The sequence below is a fragment of the Cherax quadricarinatus genome, chromosome 4, assembly GCF_038502225.1.
Source record: "Cherax quadricarinatus isolate ZL_2023a chromosome 4, ASM3850222v1, whole genome shotgun sequence".
NCBI classification, from domain to species: domain Eukaryota; kingdom Metazoa; phylum Arthropoda; class Malacostraca; order Decapoda; family Parastacidae; genus Cherax; species Cherax quadricarinatus.
Genome location: NC_091295.1, coordinates 42834077 through 42846824, shown reverse-complemented (window position 1 = coordinate 42846824; position 12748 = coordinate 42834077). Strand labels below are relative to the sequence as shown.

General features: G+C 40.7%; 1 protein-coding gene across 2 annotated transcripts in view; it reads left to right on the top strand.

Moving 5' to 3' along the window:
* The window catches only part of LOC128684287 (ornithine decarboxylase 2), a 73561-nt gene that overhangs the window by 23400 nt on the left and 37413 nt on the right, over nt 1-12748 (top strand). The window lies entirely within an intron of this gene.

The following is a 12748-nucleotide window of genomic DNA, read 5'->3' as shown; positions in this document are numbered from 1 at the left end:
TAAGTGTTTATCGTGGTTTGTGAGACACTTTGTTCACACTAACACACAGATCGTTCTATGTTGGTTATCCTGGCGTCAGTGTCACTCTCAGTAGAGTCAAAAGAAATCTGAAGACGCCACAGCACCCCATGCCGTCACTGCCCCCAGCACAAAGGAAAAGCTGACCTACTACCTTTGCTTCCTTGCCACTTCCTCGATGAAGCAAAGCAGAATGTTAGTTTCCTGCTGTCTTAAGCTTAGACAACAATGTCCACTATCTTTACTATGGTAATAAAGTGGGTGCAGGATTTTTCTTGTCTTGCTAAGGTAAGAGATGAACTGTCTTTTATTAAGCTACACTTTGCAACACAGCACCGCATGGAGCATCGAGCCACGTCACATACTGGTACTGCATCTGGGGTCAATTACTCGCTGTAGCAGTAAACAAGATATTTGCCCCTTCTGAGAGGGCTGGGCCCCTCAGGGCTGAAAGGGGCTGAAAGGGGCTGAAAGGGGCTGAAGGGGGCTGATACCCCCCTCCTGGAGAAAATTTCTCCACACTGGGGGCGGCGGAGGTTTGCTGCAGGTGAACTATTCATCACTTAACATTAATTTGATTTTCTCACTCGCCACCACTGCTGCTTGTTTTTTCTGAACAGCTTTAGTCGGTGTGGTTTCTGAAGAATCACTAATTTTGTTTTCAACACTGTGTAATTCTAACGGCACTAGTTTATTTATTGTCCACTTATTCACTACACTTTGCTCAAAACATCAACTGTCCTGATGATTCCATTTGCATCAGGATATATGGTCACAATTTTTCAAAGTGGCCACTGGGACCTCGGACCATCATTGTCAATAATCACTATGTCACCAGGTCTTAAGGACTTGTGATTTTCAGGAACACCAGCTCCATAGAAGTGTTCTCTCAATGAGGTGAGATATTCTTCTGGCCAAATTTTCTCCCAACGTTCAATCACTTTATTAAGGTGTTTCAATTTACATCTGAGTTGCTCAGGTTTGAAATAAGTAGGATCCTCTATGATTTCTTTATCATTCATGGGAGGAACAGGTTCAAGCCTTCTACCATGGAGTAAATGAGATGGACTTAACACTTCTAAATTGTCCAGATCATCGGTAACATAAGTTAGAGGTCTGTTGTTGACTCTATTTTCTATTTCAGTCACAACTGTACGGAATTCTTCTAAGTCGATTCTCTGACGATGAAGAGTTTTCCTTAAACAACGTTTTACAATGCCGATCATTCTTTCATAAAATCCGCCGTGCCATGGAGATTTAGGACGAATGTATCTCCAACGACAACTGCGTTGATTCAGCATCTGTTGTACTTCTGGTTGATCAAAGGTCTTGCTTATAAAAGCAGCACCAGCAACAAGTTCGTTGCATTATCTGAAATCTTCAGTCTGGGACATGCCCTTCTGGCTGCAAACCTTCAGAATAATTTGATAAAGGTTTCAGCAGACATGTCAGTGGCTACTTCTAGATGTACTGCTCTAGTTGTAGCACAAGTGAACAAACAGATGTACACCTTGATGGGAACTTTGTCAACTGTTTTGGTTAAAATTATTGGTCCAGTGTAATCTACACCTGTCACCTCAAATGGAGTGATATGACAAACTCTTTCAGAGGGATATGGAGGTGGACCTGGATACTGACATACTCGCATATCGTAGTGACGACAAGTAATACAGTCCTTTATTTGCCTTTTCACACTTTGTCGACCTTGAGGTATCCAGTAGGATTGTCGTATATGACAAAGTGTGTCAGCTACCCCACCATGTAACACGTTACTGTGGGCGTTTTGCACAATCAGTTTTGTTAGCCAATGATTCTTGGGGATCAATATTGGATGTATGGCTTCTTTAGGTAGTGAAGAATTATGAATTCTTCCTAGACATCTTATAATCTTTTCTGAGTCGAGATAAAGTCCTAAAGAATTAATCATGACAGGTTTCTTCGGGGATTTATCTTGTGTTTCTAGAAATTTATATTCTGTAGAGAAAACATCTTTCTGTATTAGTTTCACCCAGTATTTAATGGGTTCAAGACATTCATAATCAGGTTTTATTCCTTTAATGAATTTAAAGACAAGAGCTGTAACTCTTAAGAGTTTACCCAAAGATGAGTAGTTAGATCCATCAATGACTCTTTCTGTTGTGTCTGTAGTATTTACACAACTTATTTCTGCTGTGTTCAAACAGACTGTTTCTTCTGGCATAATGTGAGCCTTTTGCTGAGGCCAGTTATTTTCATTAGAGAGCCAGTTCGGCCCGTGGAGCCATAATTTATTATCCACAAATTTCTTGAGTGGGACACCACCTGACAACATGTCAGCTGGATTCTCTTGGGTAGAGACGTGGAGAAAGAGATAATCTCTCTGCATCTCTTTTATTTCTGCTACTCTGTTCTGTACATAGACCAACTTACTCTTATTATTTCTTAACCACTAGAGAACTGCTTCATTATCACTCCAGATCACGGTTTTTTCAATAGTGAGATGATCAAGTACTTTATTGAGATAGACAGCTAATTTTGTACCTACATCGAGTGCTGTCAGTTCCAATTGTGGTACTGTTCTGACCTTCAAGGGTGTTACCCTGGCCTTTGAAGTAATTAGTGTACTTCCTTCAGCATTACTCATGTAAGCTACAGCGCCATAACCTCTGGTTGAGGCATCACAGAACACATGTAAAGTGTAATTGTTTCCCTCTTGACCTATTTGTCTGGGAAATTTAATTTGATGAAGTTGCTTAAACTCCTTGGATATTTCATCCCATGCTTGACTCATTTCTAGAGGCAAGTTCTCATCCCATGTGGAGAAATTTTCTCCAGGAGGGGGGTATCAGCCCCCTTCAGCCCCTTCAGCCCCTTTCAGCCCTGAGGGGCCCAGACCTCTCAGAAGGGGCAAGCGTCTTGTTTACTGCTACAGTGAGTAATTGATCACAGATGCCGTACGAGTATGCGACCTGTGGTCAACCGACCATTGCTCCTTGCAGTCCAGTGTTGCAGAGTGTATTTTAATAAGAGACAGTACATCTCTTACTTTAGCAGGACAATTAAGGGAAATCCTGCTCCCACTTTATTACCATAGTAAAGATAGTGGACATTGTTGTCTATGCTTAAGACAGCAAGAATCAAACCTTCTGCTTTGCTTCATCGAGGAAGTGGCAAGGAAGCAAAAAGTACTAGGTCAGCATTTTTCTTTGAGCTTAGGGAGTGACTGCATGGGGCGCTGTGGAGTCTTCAGATTACTTTTGACTCTACTGAGAGTGACACTGACGCCAGGATAACCAACAAAGAACGATCTGTGCGTTAGTGTGAACAAAGTATCTCACAAAACACAATAAACACTTAAGAGAAGTGTGATCAGCTTCTCTTGTGATACGATTGTGAACAATAAAGACAAATCTTGTGGAACATAGTGTACCAGTGTGCGTTTCCTAGACAATGGAAGACGTGGACATCCAAGGACACTTCAGCTTCTATCAAGTCACCGATACCTGTCGAAGATGTGAAGAACACCATAGCTCACGCTACAAGAGCAAGGTATGTTACGAATTTCTTGTAGAACGGGGGACTGCGCAGTTCTTGAGTCGCAAGGAGTTTGTAATCAACCTATAGTCGGCAGTAAGGTGTGGACTTTTGAGTCCAAACAAGTATGTATTTTATCAGCCATCAGTGAATGAAATATGCTGACATAACACCCCCTAGGGGTAATTTATAATCTTACAAATTATAAATCTTTACAGCCCGTTGAAAGATGGTTTCGACAGCTTCTAGACCTTGTCTGCAGGGGCGGCTGTGCAGGCGATGAGTTGTCTTTAAGTTAAGTTTTCACTGTTTAAACTTAGCTGGTAATGCCATTTCTCAACATAATTGGTCCTTCGAACCGGATAAAGGCCACACTGTGGTCCAAATACTTTGTACTACAGTGTACAAATAACCTATGAGCCAAGGTCCTTCGAAAAAAGCTGTAAAACTAGTGTTTTACAATATAAACCAGTATAAATGAGTCCCTCCAGACTCAATCACAGAGAATGGGCAGCCAAAAGAAAACGCGCACTCACCCAGCGTTCACCCAAAGAAAACGGGAGCTGGGTGGCTCGCCCAACAAGAAAACGCGGGATGGTACCCGGCACCCACTGCTCCAATCTCGAAAATTGCTGACCAAGACAACAACAACCCAAGTGATGTTCAGTTTGTCTGAGTATATATACACACAGTGTTTATAATGTTTATAGACAGAAATTCTGCCACCATGTCATGTAGGGGGGTAATGATTGAATAGGATATAAGTGGGGAATATGGGAGTAAGGGATTATGTAGGCAGGGGAGAGGCAGGCGAGGTGGTAGGAGTGAGATGATTAGCAGAGGTAGGTAGATAATGACAGGTCAGTGGTGACCACCACGACACTCTCATTAACTCTGCACTACTCACTAACATATGCCTCGCCCATTCTTCACTCATATAAACATAATAAAATATAAGAAAAAAGAATAAATAACGGTGGGCAGTGAATATTCCTATTCTACTCAAACACAGTTTATTATTAAGTCTTTGTACAATAATATATTTGGGAACAGGAGAACATTATTGTGGTTTAGATAAATGGGGTGGTACACATAAGCAGTGAGACAGGGAAATACAATCAACTTGACGAAAATGAATATAACTTACAATATAGCACAGAGGACAGTTCACTACAGGAACTAAGCCACAGGTCCCAAGACCTATACAGCACGAGTAATGCGCCAAGCCAGTACTCTGCCCAATGCCTCCAACAGTCTCCTCCAGAGACTTCAGCAGCCTTCTCCCGAGCCCTGCACCCCAGCAGCAGCTCCGCTCGAAGTCTCTGCTCAGGAGCTCTGCACCCCAGCAGCAGCTCCGCTCGAATCTCTCTACTCAACTCTCCCTTGGGCTTTTATGGTGGTCCAAGCACCCTCCACAACCACGTGTACGACCTGACGCCTAGGTCTGACGCTGTAAAGAACAAAAGACCTCAGACGTGGGCGTGGCTACAGACGTTTGCCAAGGCAAGGTGTGACCATATAATTGGTTAAATTAGGTCTCCCAAGAGACCTCACAAGCCCAGCTGGACTACATCACAAAGAGACAAGATTGTGTTAAAGTTTGTTTCTTATAGATCTATCTGTTATATTAAAGGAACTTATATATAAAGTGTAAGCTTTCAAATATATATTAACAGTGGCATTTATATATGTGTAAGTAATATTCACGTGTGATTTACAGTTATACAGTGACATTTATCGTGTATAGTGAATGAAGTGTATAACATTATTTACGATTAATCATCGTGGTCAGGCTGACACAACAAACTCAAGCCATAAACACCAGCCACATGTACTGTGTACCCTTCATGGTCATTGACCCTGAGGTTAAGCTTAGTGGGTCAGTAGTGTCTGACTCGATTATTGCTGACTTAAGCACAACAAAAACTCAGCTGTTTATAGCAGTACAGTGTTTTTTAAACACTCTAAGTGTGGTGCTAGAATTTTCAGTATACCATTAAAATGGCTTGTTTGAAAACTCAGTTTCAGTCTTTACAGACTAAGATTACACAATTAGAAAATCTAATTTCAGTCTGTATAGGATTATCTCAAGATACAAACATAGATTTTGATAATCTTGAGGTCAAATTCGAATTATTTACACAACGTCTGGAAATAATTAATTCAGACTATACACATTATGAAAAGAATTTTCTTGAATCAGACCCATCTGAGGATGAAATTAAAAATGTTTTGGATACATTTAGTAATCAACAATTAAAGTGGACAGGAGTACAGGCTATCTGCCGCAAAACTCTGTCACAGAGACCTACTGTAACTAGTGGTCAAACACCTGTTACACCTGTAACAACAACAAGTGTCCCATTACCAAGCTTACCTACATTGTCATTACCTATTTTCCAAGGTCATAATTATGAAGAATTCATTAGTGGTTTTCAATTCATAGTAAATTCACGAACTGACATAGATGAGATTGCTAAGTTCAATTATCTTAAATGTCTTGTGAAGGGAGAACCCTATGAACTTATTAAGTCATTTCCGGTGGTCAAAGGCAATTATCAAATAGCCTTACGTGTCTTAGCAGACAATTACTTTGTTGATGACAAGGCTAGAGTTAGACATGCAGTCTTAATATCAAGCTTGAAGCCACCCAAACATTGTTTTTCAGACTTACAGGCATTTAGAATCACATTAGACAATAGTCTCAGATCTCTAGATGCTAAATATGACCTAAGGCAATGTGATTGGTTTATCAGTGGTATTGTACAAGATAAGTTGTCACCACAAACTATTGAACGATTAAATATTATGTTCAATAAATGCTATTTCACTTGTGAGGAAATTAGCAATGGTTTACAAACAATAGTTTCATGCATGCAAGCAACGAGACAAGATGAAAAATCCACAAATCCCGTGGATAACAAACCTTCTACTCAGTATAAAAAGAGTATACCTATTCCCACTAAAACACATAATGGGAAATCCCATATAGGCATTTATCAAGCTGTGAATACAACAGACAGTAAACAGACTGTCGCACATAAACGTACTCCAAAATGTGTACTTTGTGATGGAACACATTGGGCACAGTATTGTATTCAATACACATCAATGGAGGCACGTAAACAACGTGTTCATCAGCTGGAAAGGTGCATCAAGTGTTTAGGTGAACACAAGGGAGGAAAATGCTTGCTTCTGCAGTGTTTTAAAAATTGAGGTTGGAGAGTTGAAGGAGGAGATTTTGCTTCTCCAGGAGGAGAGTAGGAGGCTGAAGGTCCACCTCAATGGGTCTGATAGAGAGTGTGAGGTGGCTGGAGTTGTGGGAAATGAGGCTTCTAGCAGTGAGGTGCAGTCTGTCTCTCGCTGTGAGGAGGCTGTAGGTGGGGAGGTAGCAACGGCTACCAGCAGTGAGGTGCAGCCCAGCACCTGCTACAAGTGGCGAGTGGTTCACAGTAATGGGAGGCGTATCTGAGTAAGGAAAGTTAAGAGTGAAGATCTGAAGGTAGGAAATCGCTTCTCTGTTCTTCAGGATGAATGTACTTCAGTGGCCAGTGAAGGTAAGGGTACTACTGCCCCTGCTAATGGAGGTAAGCGCATTCTTGTGGTTGGTGACTCTCAGGTAAGATACATTGACCGTGCTTTTTGTAATAGGAATAAGAAGATGAGAGATAGAGTGTGCTTCCCTGGAGCTGGTGTTGGGGACATAGTCAACAGGCTGGATAATAGCATGTCAGGTAATGGGAACAAGCCCATTATCTGTCTCAGTGCTGGTGAAAATGATATTGGGAAGGGGAGGAGAGAAGAGCTGCTAGATAAGTACAGGTCAGCTTTAGATTTCATTAAGTCTAAGGGAGGGATCCCAATCATATGTAGCATCTTGCCTAGAAGGGGAGTGGGAAATGAATGGTTGTCTAGGGCAATTGGTGTAAATTGCTGGCAAGACAGATACTGCAAGGAACTTGCAATCCCATTCATTGCAAGGGATGGGGTACATCTCTCTGGGGCTGGGGTGGTAGCACTTGCAGACTCGATTGAGAAGGCCATTGGTGAAATGCCTATGATTTTAAACTGATAGAAGATAGAGGTATGGGTGTGTGTGGGAAACAAGCAGGTTGCAACACTAGGGTTCGAAACAGTAAATGTATAAAAGGCATTCAGCATGAAGTTATAAATAAAAAAATAGATCAGGTCAGCAAACGAAGGGGGACAGCAGAGGGCAGCAAGGGACTAGCTCCCTTAAGGTTTACTATACTAATAGCAGGAGTGTAAGAAATAAGATAGATGAGCTAAGATTAATTGCAAGTGCAGGAAACATAGATATTATTGCTATAACAGAGACCTGGCTCAATCTGAAAGATAGAGAGATGCCCTCTGAATGTCACATACAAGGCTATAAATTATTCCACACTGGCAGGGTCAACAGGAAAGGTGGTGGAGTAGCGATGTATGTCAGAGACAATATAAATTGTTGTGTTAGACAAGATATAAAATTAGAAGCGTCAGCCACTGAATCTGTTTGGTTACAACTTCTCGAGGGCCGAGAAAAACTAATTTTGGGTGTGATTTACAGGGCCCCAAATCTTGATAGGGAGTGCAGTAAACTTCTATGGGACGAAATTCGTAAGGCATCTACAAACGAAAATGTTGTGCTAATGGGAGATTTCAACTATAGACAGATTGACTGGAGCAATTTGACAGGAAATTTAGAGTCAGGTGACTTTCTTGATACGATCCAGGATTGTTTTTTGAAACAGTTTGTGACAGAGCCAACTAGGGGAAATAACCTCATTGACTTGGTTCTTGCCAGTAGGGAAACACTAATTAATAATCTTGAGGTTAATGATGAGCTTGGGGAAAGTGATCACAAATCACTCAGTTTTAATATATCATGGAATTCCCCTAATAATGGCAATCAAGTCTCTGTCCCTGACTTCCGCTTGGCTGATTTCATAGGACTGAAAAATTACTTAGGTGGGCTGAACTGGAATGACCTGACTAAGGGTCAGGTAGGTGGTGATGGATGCTGATATGATGCTTTCCAGGGCATAGTTCTAGCTGCTCAGTCAAATTATGTTCCAAATAGGGAAATCAGATCAAACAAAAATGATCCTAAATGGATGAACAATAGATTAAAATATCTAATTGGTCAAAAGAGAGGCATATATAGGCAAATCAAAAGAGGAGTGGGGCAATTAAGAAATCGATATATTCAGTTAAAGAGAGAAATAAAAAAAAGAATTATAAAAGCAAAAAGAGATTATGAGGTTAAAGTTGCAAGAGATTCGAAGACTAACCCAAAAGGATTCTTTCAGGTATACAGAAGTAAGATCAGGGCCCACTCAAAAGTTCCTCGGGTCAGCTCACTGACAGTGATAAGGAAATGTGTAGAATTTTTAACACATACTTCCTCTCAGTTTTTACACAGGAGGATACCAGCGATATTCCAGAAATGATAAATTATGTGGAACAGGACGATAATAAACTGTGCACGATTAGGGTCACAAGTGACATGGTCCTTAGGCAAATAGATAAATTAAAACCTAACAAATCCCCAGGCCCTGATGAACTGTATGCAAGGGTTCTAAAGGAATGTAAAGAGGAGCTTAGCAAACCTTTGGCTAATCTTTTCAACATATCACTACAAACTGGCATGGTGCCAGATAAGTGGAAAATGGCAAATGTGATACCTATTTTCAAAGCAGGTGACAGGTCCTTAGCTTCAAACTATAGACCAATAAGCCTAACCTCCATAGTGGGAAAATTTATGGAATCAATAATTGCCGAGGCAGTTCGTAGCCACCTTGAAAAGCATAAATTAATCAACGAATCTCAGCATGGTTTTACAAAGGGGCGTTCCTGCCTTACGAATTTGTTAACTTTTTTCACTAAGGTATTTGAGGAAGTAGATCATGGTAATGAATATGATATTGTGTACATGGACTTCAGTAAGGCTTTTGACAGGGTCCCACATCAGAGACTATTGAGGAAAATTAAGGCACATGGAATAGGAGGAGAAATTTTTTCCTGGATAGAGGCATGGTTGACTAATAGGCAGCAGAGAGTTTGGATAAATGGGGAGAAATCAGAGTGGGGAAGCGTCACGAGCGGTGTTCCACAGGGGTCAGTGTTGGGCCCCCTGCTGTTCACAATATACATAAACGACATAGATGAGGGCATAAAGAGCGACATCAGCAAGTTTGCCGATGACACCAAAATAGGCCGTCGAATTCATTCTGACGAGGACATTAGAGCACTCCAAAAAGATTTGAGTAGACTGATGCAGTGGTCGGAGAGGTGGCAGATGCAGTTTAATATAGACAAATGCAAAGTTCTAAATGTTGGACAGGACAATAACCATGCCACATATAAACTAAATAATGTAGATCTTAATATTACGGATTGCGAAAAAGATTTAGGAGTTCTGGTTAGCAGTAATCTGAAACCAAGACAACAGTGCATAAGTGTTCGCAATAAAGCTAATAGAATCCTTGGCTTTATATCAAGAAGCATAAATAATAGGAGTCCTCAGGTTGTTCTTCAACTCTATACATCCTTGGTTAGGCCTCATTTAGATTATGCTGCACAGTTTTGGTCACCGTATTACAGAATGGATATAAATGCTCTGGAAAATGTACAAAGGAGGATGACAAAGTTGATCCCATGTATCAGAAACCTTCCCTATGAGGATAGACTAAGGGCCCTGAATCTTCACTCTCTAGAAAGACGTAGAATTAGGGGGGATATGATTGAGGTGTATAAATGGAAGACAGGAATAAATAAAGGGGATGTAAATAGTGTGCTGAAAATATCTAGCCTAGACAGGACTCGCAGCAATGGTTTTAAGTTAGAAAAATTCAGATTCAGGAAGGATATAGGAAAGTACTGGTTTGGTAATAGAGTTGTGGATGAGTGGAACAAACTCCCGAGTACAGTTATAGAGGCCAGAACGTTGTGTAGCTTTAAAAATAGGTTGGATAAATACATGAGTGGGTGTGGGTGGGTGTGAGTTGGAATTGATTAGCTTGTGCTACCAGGACGGTTGCCGTGTTCCTCCCTTAAGTCAAGGTGACCTGACCTGACTAGGTTGGGTGCATTGGCTTAAGCCGGTAGGAGACTTGGACCTGCCTCGCATGGGCCAGTAGGCCTTCTGCAGTGTTCCTTCGTTCTTATGTTCTTATGTTCTTATTAAATGTGAGAGATAAGTTTAAAGCAACTGCTCTCCCGATAGCTCGAATTGAGTTATCTAATAAATTACACAAAACCAATGTGCTAACATTATTTGATCAAGGCTCACAAAGGTCCTTCATAAGAAGATCAGTGTTGCAGAAACTGAATAAACAACCCTATGCCAAAATACAGTTAGATATAGCTGGGTTTTTCCACAATTCTGGTAAACAGACATATGACCTAGCCAGAATCACTGTTGGTCTAGGAAACAGGAAAAAGACAGTAGAAACTGTGGTAGTAGATGATTTGCCTAAGTCTGTGCAGATCCAGGGATTAAAAGAAACAGTTGCAGCACTGAAAGCAGCTAAGGTCAAGTTAGCCTGTCCTGACATACAGACGGACACAATTAGTCCAATTGATTTAATCATTGGAAGTGATTATTATCACTGTTTTGTGCAAAATATAGTAAGTAAACATGATGTTCACTTGCTGAAAACAGCAGGAGGCCACATGATATGTGGTCCCATTCCCTCTCAAAGTGGGAAAGAAGCTGATATTGATTCAGTGGAAAATGTACTAGTTACGAGAATAACCGCTGATCATGTGCCACAGCAAAAATTATCATTACTGGAAGAAATGAATGAACCAGTTGATAAGTTGTGGGATTTAGATGCGATAGGTATTGATGTAAATAAACCAAGCCCACAAGAGTCTCAGACTTATAACCAATATTTGGACACTGTCAAATATAAAGATGGACAGTATTGGGTTAGGTTACCATGGAAATTGAATCCACCACATCTGCCTAGCAATTATCGCATGGCTTTCGGACATATGAAAACACAAATACATGAGCTCAGGAAGAATCCAGAGCTACTGACTGTCTGTGATAATATCATACAAGAACAGTTGGACAATAAATTCATTGAGGAAATAGTCGAAGATAAGTTGAAGACAAACGCTCATTATCTCCCGCACCATGGAGTCAGAAAAGATTCTGAAACCACTCCACTACGTGTTGTATATAATTGCAGCGCACGTGCAAATAAAGATGTAGCAAGTCTTAATGACTGTCTGATGACCGGACCCTCACTAACTGAGAAGCTTGGAGACGTGCTTATGAAATTTCGCACAAACCCATATGCCTACACGGCTGATATTTCCAAAGCTTTCTTAAGAGTAGGACTACAAGAAATAGATAGAGATTATACTCGATTCTTGTGGCCTGAAAATCCACATGATCCTCAAAGTCCTGTGAAAACTTATCGTTTCAAATCAGTATTATTTGGTGCAACATCCTCTCCATTCTTACTAGAAGCTACTCTAAATACACATTTGAAGAAATCTGAAAGTCCCTTCAAAGAAATCTTAAAGAAAAGTTTCTATGTGGACAATCTTCAAGGTACTGCGAATAAAGAGGAGGATTTGAAATCCTTATACAGAGAAGCTAACAAGGAGATGAAAGAAGCAAATATGCCTCTAAGGATGTGGAATACAAATTCAAAGCAATTAAGGGAACTTATCATTTCGCTGAAGCTGAAATTCCTGATTGCAACAATATGCTGGGACTAAATTGGAACACACAGGAAGATACTTTGAGTCTCAAAAGGATAAACAATAAATCATGCAGTACACTCACTAAACGTAGTTTACTGTCAGAGGTATCACAATGTTTTGATCCTCTAGGACTCGTCTCACCAATTACCATAAAGGATAAAATGCTTATGCAAGATGCATGGAAGCTCAAAATTGGATGGGATGAGAACTTGCCTCTAGAAATGAGTCAAGCATGGGATGAAGTATCCAGGGAGCTTAAACAACTTCATCAAATTAAATTTCCCAGACAAATAGGTCAAGAGGGAAACAATTACACATTACATGTGTTCTGTGATGCGTCAACCAGAGGTTATGGCGCTGTAGCTTACATGAGTAATGCTGAAGGAAGTACACTAATTACTTCAAAGGCCAGGGTAGCACCCTTGAAGGTCAGAACAGTACCACAACTGGAACTGACAGCACTCTATGTAGGTACAAAATTAGCTGTCTATCT